Source organism: Macrotis lagotis, chromosome 1 (assembly GCF_037893015.1).
Source record: "Macrotis lagotis isolate mMagLag1 chromosome 1, bilby.v1.9.chrom.fasta, whole genome shotgun sequence".
In the NCBI taxonomy this organism is placed as follows: Eukaryota; Metazoa; Chordata; class Mammalia; order Peramelemorphia; family Peramelidae; genus Macrotis; species Macrotis lagotis.
Genome location: NC_133658.1, coordinates 261853589 through 261864745, shown reverse-complemented (window position 1 = coordinate 261864745; position 11157 = coordinate 261853589). Strand labels below are relative to the sequence as shown.

The 11157-nt window shown below is 41.4% G+C and overlaps 1 protein-coding gene and 2 long non-coding RNA genes across 3 annotated transcripts in view; 1 reads left to right on the top strand and 2 right to left on the bottom strand.

Moving 5' to 3' along the window:
* The window catches only part of LOC141504924 (uncharacterized), a 52588-nt gene extending 45995 nt beyond the window's left edge, over nucleotides 1-6593 (top strand). The window contains exons 5-6 of the long non-coding RNA XR_012473502.1: nucleotides 235-390; nucleotides 2924-6593. This is a non-coding gene — a long non-coding RNA (uncharacterized LOC141504924). The remainder of the gene's footprint in view (nucleotides 1-234; nucleotides 391-2923) is intronic.
* The window catches only part of LOC141504923 (uncharacterized), a 37272-nt gene extending 27427 nt beyond the window's left edge, over nucleotides 1-9845 (bottom strand). The window contains exons 1-3 of the long non-coding RNA XR_012473501.1: nucleotides 5437-9845; nucleotides 4689-4826; nucleotides 3437-3980 (exon numbers count right to left, since the gene is read on the bottom strand). This is a non-coding gene — a long non-coding RNA (uncharacterized LOC141504923). The remainder of the gene's footprint in view (nucleotides 1-3436; nucleotides 3981-4688; nucleotides 4827-5436) is intronic.
* RBM38 (RNA binding motif protein 38) overlaps nucleotides 1-11157 on the bottom strand; it is a 130213-nt gene that overhangs the window by 64631 nt on the left and 54425 nt on the right. The gene's annotated exons all lie outside the window — the stretch shown is intronic.

The window sequence follows — 11157 nt, the reverse complement described above, 5'->3', positions numbered from 1 at the left end:
AAAATTCTCTCTCTCTCTCTCTCTCTCTCTCTCTCTCTCCCACCCTCCCTCCCTCCCTCCCTCTCTCCCTCTATCCTTCTTTTGCCCTCTCCATCCAATCCTTCTCCCTTCCCCCATCTCCATCTCTGTCCCTCTCTCCTTTCTTTTTCTCCTGCTCCTTTCCACTCTCCTTCTCCCTCTCACTCACTCCTCCATTTTCTTTCTCCCTCCTCCTCTTCCTCTCTCCTCTCTCAGCAGGAATAACTGCAATCAAAGACCTCTATAAAGGCTTTCTTCTGTGCTGGACATCTCACCCACTTCCTCATGGCCAAATGTCAAAGTGTCTGATAAAGTAATAAGAGGTGTTTGGAAGCCTGACTATGTAACCTGCTGTTTAGTTCTGCTCTCTAGGTTTGTGATGCCTGATAATAGGGAAGGCCTAGGTCCAGCATTTGCTCTAAAATTTCCCAATATCATTTAAGTCTTATATTGTCTCCTAGTTAGGTAGACTATTGGAGAACCAGCCATATATTTCTAGCTGATCAGTAACTCACACTTAAGCCAGGAAAGAAAGCAAGAAAAGAAAGTAAGACCCTTGAGTATGGACAAGCTGTTTTTTAGGATAGATGCAGTTAACTTCACAGCATCAATAGGAGATTGCTGTGGGTTTGCATAACCATCTTTATAAACGATCCAGGATATACTGTTCTCTTGGGAGACTGTCTGGGAAAGACAGATGGGACTTTTGTAGAGGAGAGTGCCACCATTTGGGCTTCATTCATGACTACCAGGAAAAGCTTTGGTGGGTTCAACAGGACTAACCATAGAGATTTCACACAGTCCCTCATTTGCATTTTATTCTGACCTCATTCTTGGAAACAAAGACTTGATCCAGGATCACTAATGAGGAGCCTGCTTTTGTCCTCCTCCATGGGGAGTAAAGATCTATCTTAACCCAGAAATTATTACCAGCTGGCTTTGGCTAACAGAGTAAAGAACTGGGGCAAGACCATAGTGCTTGGGAGTTTTATAATTTTTTTTTTTTTGCCAAATTACCCATGGGAGAGAAGAAGGAAGAAGGAAGGAGGAGGAGGAGGAGAGGAAGGAAGAGGGGAGGAGGAAGAGAGGAGGAGGAAGAGGGGAAGGGGGAGGAGAGAGAGGAGGAGAGACAAGGAGAACAAAGAGAAAGAGGAGGAGGAAGAGGAGGAGAAGAAGAAGAAAGGGAAGGGGAAAGAGAAGGAGAAGAAGGAGATACAAAGAAAGACAAAAGATAGGCCCTGCCTCAAGGAGTTCACTGTCTAAAGGGGAAACTACATGGAAATGAATCTGTACAAACAAGCCATGTACAGGATAAATAGGAAATAATTAATAAAGGAAGGCACTGGATTTAAGAGGGGCTGGGAAAGGCTTACTGAAAGTGGAATTTTTGTTAGGACTTGAAGAAAACCAGGGAAGCCAGAACAGAGAAGAGGAAGAAAGGCATTGCAGATAAGGGGGGTAGCCAGAGAAAAACCCCAAAGTTGAAAGATGGAGTGCCTTTCTTGAAGAACACAGCAAAAGGTCAAAATATGAGGTTAATTATACAACTTAGAGATCAACTGAGACCCAAAAGAATGAGGAGACCTGACATTTTAAATGCTGTCGTTTTAAACTGAAGTCAAAATGGCAGATGCTACTGCTGTGAAGGAAAAGGAGTTTTTGCTCCTTGGTCTTAGAATTCTAGGATCCAAGATGGAAGAGATCTTGAAAAGTCATCTAGTCCAACACCCTCATTTTAAAGATAAGGAATCTGAGGCCCAGAGTGGTCAAACAGATAGTATATTCAGATCCCCTTTAAATTTATGGTTATAATCAATGGAACATTTGCATTGCTATATAAATGTTTGCTTTTTTAAATCTTTCATCTCATGTGATCCTCACTATAACCCTGCAAGATGGGTAGCCCAGACATTATAATCTCTTACTTAAAGATGAGGAAACCAAAGTTCAGAGGAATCAAGTGACCTGATTAGGGTAAACCAACTAGTAAGTGGCAACCAGTATTTGAACCTGGACTTTCTGACACTAAGATCATGCTTTTTCCATCATGCAACATTACCTAAGTGTAATTATTGAAAGCAAGCAAACAAAAAAAAAACCAACAACAAACTCTAACCTAATTGTATATTCTTGAAACAGTCATAGTAAGAGACCTTGTGTTTACAGTAAAGAGCACCCCCAGCCCAGGGAGCCAAATGCTTTCTGGGAAACACAACTTACCTCTCATTGCATTGAGAAAGGCCAGACACAATTACTGCAGCAGGTCCAAAGCTGGGCCTGAAACTCAAACTGAGCCGACCACTGCAAGGAGAGGGGAGTCTAATTGAACCCCCAGGAAAATTAAGGCACAAAAGACTTGAGAGTTCGCAGGGAATTTTCTGAGATCTTCCCTTAACAAAAGGATTTCTCCTGTCAGGACTTCAGGGAGCAGAGTGCCCATGAGGAAGGGAAGCTCTGTTGGGACGCAGGAATGCCATGAGTCAATTTGACAATGCACTATGATCTAAAATTTTTCAAATTAAAGTAAATTTTGTTCTGAGCATTTAGGGAGAATGTCATAACTCTAGAGATAATTGGAAATATCCTCAGGCTTTGCAAAAAAAAACCCAGAGTTGGTTGTAACAATTCACATTTATAAAGCACTTAAATATTTAAGAAATATTTCCTCATAGGAACCCTAAAAGATAAGTAATGCAAATTAGCTTCATTATATAAATGAAGAAACTGAGGCACCCAGAATTTAACAAACATGGTTAATATGCAGTAGAACTAAGATTTGAACCGGAGTCTCTGAATTCCAATTCTATCTCCTTGTACTCACTAGGGTGATGTCTTGACTCACTTATGAGTTAGATTTAAGTGAGGCAGAATCACTCAAAGTTATCTATCTCACTCCCTCTTTCAGAGTTATCCAAGTCTAGTGGCAAGACAAAAGTCAAGACAACCAGTGAGGACTCAAGATATGATGGTTGACCTTGGCATCTTTGATGTCTGACCAAGTTCTAAGTACCTGCTTCAAACACCTTCGTGGCCATTGAAACAAACTGTTCTCATCTGCTCATTCTGCTGGGGGAAGTTATCATATGCTTAGGATAGATGCCCCCTAACTCCTGTTGGGCTTGAGGCTTATTGGTTACCCTTAAACTGGTTGAGCTCATCTGCCAATGCTATTTTTATCAATGTGGCTGCTGCTATGGTTCCTTGGGGTCACACAGAGAGATAGGAAACAGATGGACATCAAAGGACATCTGGTCCTCCCTGAGCACCCCATACACTCCATATAAAATTTCCTGTACAGGGAATGGGAAGGCAGACTCTGAAACCAGTAAGCAGTGAGATGGGATGAAAGGGTAGTTTTGATTAGTGTTTCAACTTGCTAGGATTGAACAAGGTCTCAAAAGTAAGGGCCACCACTCACCTATCATCCCAAAAGTCAAACTGCTTGCACCAGGCAAGGAGAATGGACTGCTGGAATTGGAATTGGAAGAACAAAGTAAATCTCACCCAAGCTGGCAGTGTAGAAAGTCCTCCAAGATCTGTGATCTGCCCATCAGCCCCTTGAGCCAAGCAGCAAGAGTGGGGAGTTTGCCACAGATCAGTTCCCAAGATTGTCATCCTTGTGTCATCACAACAAACAGCAGCTGCAGCAGGTTCTGGTACTCCTGCCTCCCCTTAAAAGTGAGGAATGAGTCTCATTTGTTATGCAAATGTATCCTAGAAGTTGGCAGCCAGCCATAGTATATTTTGCTCAGGGGGAGAACTTGTATTATTTTAAGCAAAAATTGGTTTAGGAAGACAAGCAGCCCTCCCTAGCCAGCACCATGGGTCATTTCCTGGGTACAAGAAGAGGAGGGACAGAAAGAAGACTTGGGCGTTTGCTGCAAATATTCAGGTCTTGTTCTGTGCCAGTCATTTGACAGTGATGGTTTCCTGGCAGGGGCTCTGCAGTATTTGAAGACACGCTGCAACAGAAAATAGGATAATTGGGAAAGAATTCTCTGGCAGAGGGTTTTACTTGAGAGTAAGCAATCTCTTGGGGCTTTCTCCCAGTTTCAACAGAGCTCAAGGGTTGGTTCATTTTAAAGGCCTCCGGAGTCCACAGAATGAGAGTCACTGCCTACTCACTAAGGCCTGTGTACCCAGAGGATCTCTAATTGCTAAAATTAGAGATTAAAATTAGACATTAAATCTCTAAAAGATCTATCCCTCTGGACAGAATGATGAAAAACATTTCTGCACTTCTCTTTTTTTTTTAAAGTCTTTCTTCTAATTCCTTCTCACTGTTGTGTCTCCTGTCATCCTCCAGAGACAAAGTTCCATGGAACAGTGGCAATGGAAAGTTGTTGCTTCAACTATAATTATATTAGTAATAACAACTCACATTTCAGCAGACTACATTTCTGTGACTTTTCTTCACTTTCTTTTAACAATCTATATAACCACATCTAAATTGAATGATGGCTCTGACTCAAAATACCCCAAATGAGGAACACCTAGGACCAAAGCAAGTACAATGAAAGGGGAGACTCAAAATGTCTATACCATATCCTCCCTCCCCCAGGGAAAATTTGAAAAAGTTATTATCTGCCTCTTTTTTCTCTCAAAAAAAAAAAAAGCTTAATAAGACATCAAATATAGAACAGTTTTGTTCAACTTGATAAGACACTCACAGGTGGGCGGCTAGGTGGCATAGTGGATAAAGCACCAGCCTTGGAGTCAGGAGTACCTGGGTCCTCAAGTATTTGTGGCACTAACTAAAACCAAAGTCAGTCTCAGTTTCTTCATCTGTAAAATGGGGCAAAAGATACCTGCGGGGATTTATTTTACAGGCTAAATGCAATGAATGGATAAGATCACAATTGCAAAACACTTTGTAAACCTTAAAGATCTTTAAAAAGCCATAATTGGTAGAGAAATCTGGAACTGGAATCAGGAAGTCCTGAGTTCAAATGTGACTTCAGATGGTTACCAGCTATGTGTCCCTGGACAAGTCACATAAATCTTTGTTTGCCTCAGTTTCCTCAACTGTAAAATAGGAATAATAATAGTGCCTATTTCCTACAGTTACTGGGAGGATAAAATGTAATGATATTTGTAAAGTACTTAGTTTCTGGCACATACAGTTTTGTTTTTATTTAATGTTTCAAACTCTCTAACTCTAAAAAAGGCAAGATTTAAAGATTGCTCCTTATCCACTGTGGCTTTGTTACTGTCCCAGCATCTCTGGGTCGGGATAAACCCCCATTCATGGATTTCTGTGGAGGTGACATGAATACAAAGATCTTCAGGTTTCCAATGCTACTCAACATCCCCATCCCTTCCTCCCTTGAAGTCTGCACATTTCCTTTTAAATGCAGAAGCAGATTCAATCTTGCACATGCAAGCCAAGCATCTCTCATGAAAGAAGGAAGGACTTACCTACATTCCCATTAAAAGCCCATTGGAGTGCTTCATAGAAAATATTCTTCAATTCACCAAAGGGATCAGTGTGATGCAATTAAGGAGCAATGGAGTTTTGAAATTCCTAAGGAAAAGTAATAGCAAAGGAAATACCAGTGATACCTGGCTTGCTGGGGAGAAGTTTTAAAGACAGAGGGTACCAGATTTTCTTTGTAGGTCCATGGTGCAGGTAAAGTAAACATTATTAGCTCCATTATACAAATGAGAATAAATGGAGTTCAACCCCCAAATGAAATGACTAATCCAAGATAAATTGGGTAATGTCATAGCCATGAAAGGCATAAATGTTTAATAATATGCAATAATATAATATATATGATAACAATTTTAGTAAATGCTTTCTAAAGTTGAATTAAGTAGCAAAAGAATTTTGACCAGGAGTTCAGCAGAGGGCTAGGTCATACCCTATCCATACTGACTACTGACCCCTTTCCCCCATGAAACAAATGGTGATGACTTCCCAGTGTTTATCATCATCTTGGCTCCTTCATTTTCTGTTCTCTGGCTTGAAAGATTCATTTCCTTTGTTTTCTAGAACCCTGGGAAATGCAACTCTCCAACAATGTTCTTCATTCTGTCCATACTTCCTAAACTCTTGGTCTCCCAAAAGCAAAGGGAAGAGTAAAGGCAGTTGACCCCAGATGGCTCCAGTGTGAAGACCCAAGTCCCCAGAGCTTTGGTCATTCAGCTTGAAGCATTAGGAGTCCCATACAGTGACCTCTCCCTATATTTTCATCTGTTATTTCCTGGCTCATGCTGTGTGTTTGGACTCAGAATTTTCCTATCTATGGCCTTGACTATTTTCAGACAGAAACTCTGGATGTTAGCAGAAATGCCAACAGTCCCTCATTATGAAGAGTGAAAGTGGTGATGGTGTTGGTGGGATTGGACAGGACTCCATTTTTACAGGCAGAAAGATAATAAAGCACAATTGGACTCACCCCAAATAAGTGAAAAATGAGAAGACACAAATTTGACTACAGAACAAAGTCTCATGAATGGGGTGAGAGAAAGGAAACTCTAGCTGGTCTTCAGTCAAAGGATCTTGGTTCAATGTGACCTTGAACACATCTTTTAATCTCCCTAGGTCTGTTTCCTTATCACTAAAATGGGGGGGGGGGGGGGGATTGTCCTCTGAGATCCTTTCCAGATCTAGATCTACAGTTCTCAAATGGTACTATTATCACCCAATGCCCCAGTAATATGGCCTTTTCTAGTCACCATTTACATATAAATAGTGGTTAGATTGTAGAGTGCATTGAGGGGAGTAATGCATAATAATCATGGAAACTAAGTTTGGGATTAAGTTGTGAAGACTTTCTAAACAGAGAGTTTTGTATTGGATCTCAAAGGAAAAAGGGAATCAATGGTGAATACTAAGAAATGGAGGAATAGTCTAGACCAGTGATTTAGGTATATGTGTGTGATGAATGAAGTGGATTCAGGAGAGACTTGAATCAAAGAGAATGATTAGAGGCTGCTGATCCTCCTTCATCCTCGAAGAGCACCAATGACATCATGTAGGTGATGTCTTGGTTTGTGTGGAATTAGATTTAAGTGAGGCAGAACTGTTCTAAGTCTGCCTCACTCTCTCCTCCAGAGTTATCAGAGTCCAGTGGCAAAACATGTCAAGATGACTGATGATGACTCAGAGAAGCTATTGTAATAGTCTAGGAAAGAGGTCATGGAAGACTTAAACTAGAGGAGCAGCTAGTTCGAATAAGGAGAAGGGGGTGGGGGTAAGAGATGTTGAGTAGGGATCAATTAAAACTAGTAAAAGATTGGATGGGTGGTGTGAGATGATGAGATACCAAGGTTATGAATCTGAATGACAGGAAGGATGGAATACTCTCCAAAGCAATAAAGGATATCAGAAAGGAAAGATGGGGAGTTGGACTCTACACATGTTGAGTTTGAGCTATTTATGAGACATCCAGTTCAAAATGTGCAGTAGACAATTGGTGATGTAGGGTTGGAGCTCAGGAGAAAGATTGGGATTAGTGGAAAAGATGTGGAAGCATGGAGATGAAAAATTAGAACTAATAAGGATGGAGGTGGGGTGTTAACAAGGTCCATGACTGAGCCTGGGAATATATCCACCCCCTAGGGGATGGGAATGGAGGTGAGATATGGATAATGATCCAGAAAAGGAGAATAAACAGGAGTTGCTGCACAGGTAAAAGGAGGATGGAGAGAGAGCAATATCATAAAAACTCAGATTAGATTAGTGTATCTAGGAGAAAGTAATTAATTAAACAGTTCCTCATACTGCAGAGAGATCAAAAGATTGGGAAAAGGCCATCGCATCTGGCTATTAAAAAATCACTGTCAACTTTGGAGAGCAGTTTCAGAAGTCAGAAGCCAGATTGGAAAGGGCTTAGATGAGTAAGGGAAGAAAAGCAAAAATGGATGGGAAGAGGGTAGACATTTTTCCCCTAGGAGTTTAGCTGTGTTGATTTATCATTCAAAATGACCAAGTTGTTTGTTCTACAAGTTTACATAATAGAACATATTTCAATTTTTCTGGGATCTGTGACTTCATCAGCATTTCATCCACCAATGGAGATCACAGCCCTCCTGGATCTGTTAATGATCTTAGAAACTGTTATGCTTGAAAAATTCCTCACCCAAGATCCAGCCTGGTGAGTAGGTTTTCAACTTAGGAGGCTAAGATTCAAGACCTTCCATCTTGGGGACCTAGGAGAAGTCCCATAAACTTCCAGGACCAAAAATCATCTCTAGACCCCAAAGACACATCAGAACAGGACTTTAGGAGAGAAAATAATAACAATAATCATAACTCATTTTTATAAACTGTTTTATGGCACTTTCAAGATCTTATTTGATCCTGATAAAAATGAAATTAGTATTAATGGAATATTTTGCACATTAAGGCCCAATCACAGAAATAATCAATCATTTATTAAACACCTTTTTATACCACCATGTTAAGCACTGGATGTTCTAATGAGGGAGACAATTCATATGCATAAATATAAACATATATATTATATATAGATACGATTTTCTCAGATTAGATAGAAAATAATCTCAGCAGGAAGGTATCAACTTTGGGGGAGGGTGGGACAGAAGAGGACACTTGGAAGACATCCTGAAAATGGTAAATTTTGTTGCTGTTTGCCCAAATCTGACTCTTTGTGACCCCATTTGGGGTTTTCTTGCCAAAGATACTGGAATGGTGCCATTTTCTTCTCCAGCTCATTTTTCAGATGGCAAAACTTCAAGTGACTTGCCTAAATTCATACAGTTAGTAAATGTCTGAGGTCAAATTTGAACTCAGGTCTTCTTGAGTCCAGATCCAGTACTCTATCCACTGCACCCACTTAACTGCCCTTGGAAAAGGTAATAACTAATAATAATAATAACTAGCATTTATATAGTATCCTAGAGTTTACAAAGTATTTTACATAGGTGATATATATTTAATACTCACACAACCCTGAGAGTAAGATGATATTATTACCCCGCCCTTTTACAGATGAGGAAACTGAGTCAGGGAGTAATGAAGTAAATTGCCCAAAGTCACACATCTAGTAAATGTCTGAGACTGGCTTTGAACTTCATCTTCCAGAGCTCTATTTTCCACTAAGCTACTTCATAACAAATACTCGTTGATTGATTGATGTGCCAAATACATAAATATAGAGGAGTAAAGATCCAAGGGATTCCACTTCCCCTCCCCACCACAACCTCCACTGGGAGATTAGAGAACTAGTCATTTAGTACTATTGAGCCTTCATCTAAACACACCTCCCCCACCCCCACCTCCCCTTACCCATCAGTCAGAAAGCTTATCTCCAAGACTATTGATAGTGAGGGATTTATGTTAACCTCTTGTCCCTAAGAAACACTGTCTGAGTGACAGTGAGAAGTTTAACAGATGTTCTCATTGGTAAAACAGAGAGAGATGGGGAGGTGGAGGGGAGGTGAAATGTCTTCTGATAGTGTCAGCATTTCCATTTACCTCTCTGTTTATTCTCTGCCCTCTCCTTTGTTGATTGTTTTAATAATTTCAGTTCAACATACACTTATTAATTGCCAGATCTGAAAAGATTATCATTGACTCTGATAATCAGTGACCTAAGTTCACTCTGAAATGATTAGCTTGTGGCTAACTATAGGGCTGGGGAGCTCAGAGCAATGACTCTTTTTACACTTTCCCCAAGGACATTGGAAGACCAATCAATAAGTTCCTCATAGTTGGGACCCAGTGACGGTCTCCAGATCCCTTCCAGATTCTAGAGGGCTATTCCCAGAAACAGAATCACATTCCACTGGGAAATATCGCCTGGATTTGGGAGTGGTTATCACAACAGCTGCAGGCGTTGATCACCCCACACCTTCCTTTCCCTTCTCTCCTCTCATTCCTTTCCCCCACCCCCTGAGCACCCCCACCGCCGCTGCCACCACTCCCCCTGTTCTTGTCGCACATAATAAAAATAGCATTGCTCCAGCCCAGATTAAAGGTGAAGTTATAGGGCAGGAATGCGTTCACATGGTGAGGTTTTCGCAAGCAGGAGTGAAAGCCCAGAGCCCCAGCAGGCCCAGAGAGAAAGAGAGCCAGAATTTCAGTCCTTGGAGGGGGAGAACAGGGTGGAGAGCCCCAGAATTTTTCTTCTTCACAGGAGTCCTAAACCAGTGGGGGGTGCCCTGACAAAGGGTGGGCTGGTGTTGTATGTTTCTTCTATATAAATCAGGGGACCACTACCCCATGTAGAGTTCCACAGATTCATTTACTAACCCAGAAAAAGAGACCATGTTGCTATGGCAACTGCACCCCCACAGAAAAATCAATACTAGAGCTTATGGCTAACTCACCCCACTGAGCTCCTTGGCCAACTGAATGGAGAGCCCACCCCACTATGGCACTCCCACAAAGGGGTTAAATGAAGGAGGGTAGAGGGGCAGCTTCGGTTCCTGAGCAAAAAAGATGGCCTAAAGCAGGTGGAGTTCTGTGGATTCCCAAGGGGATTGGTGAATAGATTTCAATGGGGTCCATGAACTTGGATGGGGGGAGGGGAATGGCATCTTTATTTTCACTAACCTCTAATTGAAATTAAACATTTCCTTCGATTATTTAAAAACACTTCTGAAAAAAGGCTCAAGGGATTTCTCAGTCTTCCAAAGGGGTCCCAACACACACACACACACACACACACACACAAATTATTTCAGAGTTCTTGCTCTAACACCAGAGGATGGAGGCTTAAATCCTGGCTCCTACACTTAGCTACAAATCCTAGGGCAAATCCCTTAATCCCCCCTGGACCTTCCTCTTTCCCCATAAAATGAAGGGGTGGGAGGTAGAGGAGCTTTGCCATCCTCAGATGGAATACCCAGGAACCTAGGATTCTTCAGGAGCATTGAATTCAGTTGTATTTCTGAGATTAGCTTATAAAACCATGAAAGAATGGGAGGAGTGGAACCCCCAGACTCATGATCCAGATTTGAGGTACCAGAAATAGGGGTCACCTTCCAACCTTGAAGGAAGATGCCAGAAGCCTACATTCCATGGGTTCACTTAAGCCAGTTCCTTCCTTTCTCTGAGGTTCTTATATAAAATGTATGCAAACACCTCTCCTGCCTTCTACCCCTGGTTCTTGTGAGAATCAAATTAAAGGATGAACACACAAGTGCTTAAACACTGCAAAATGTCAT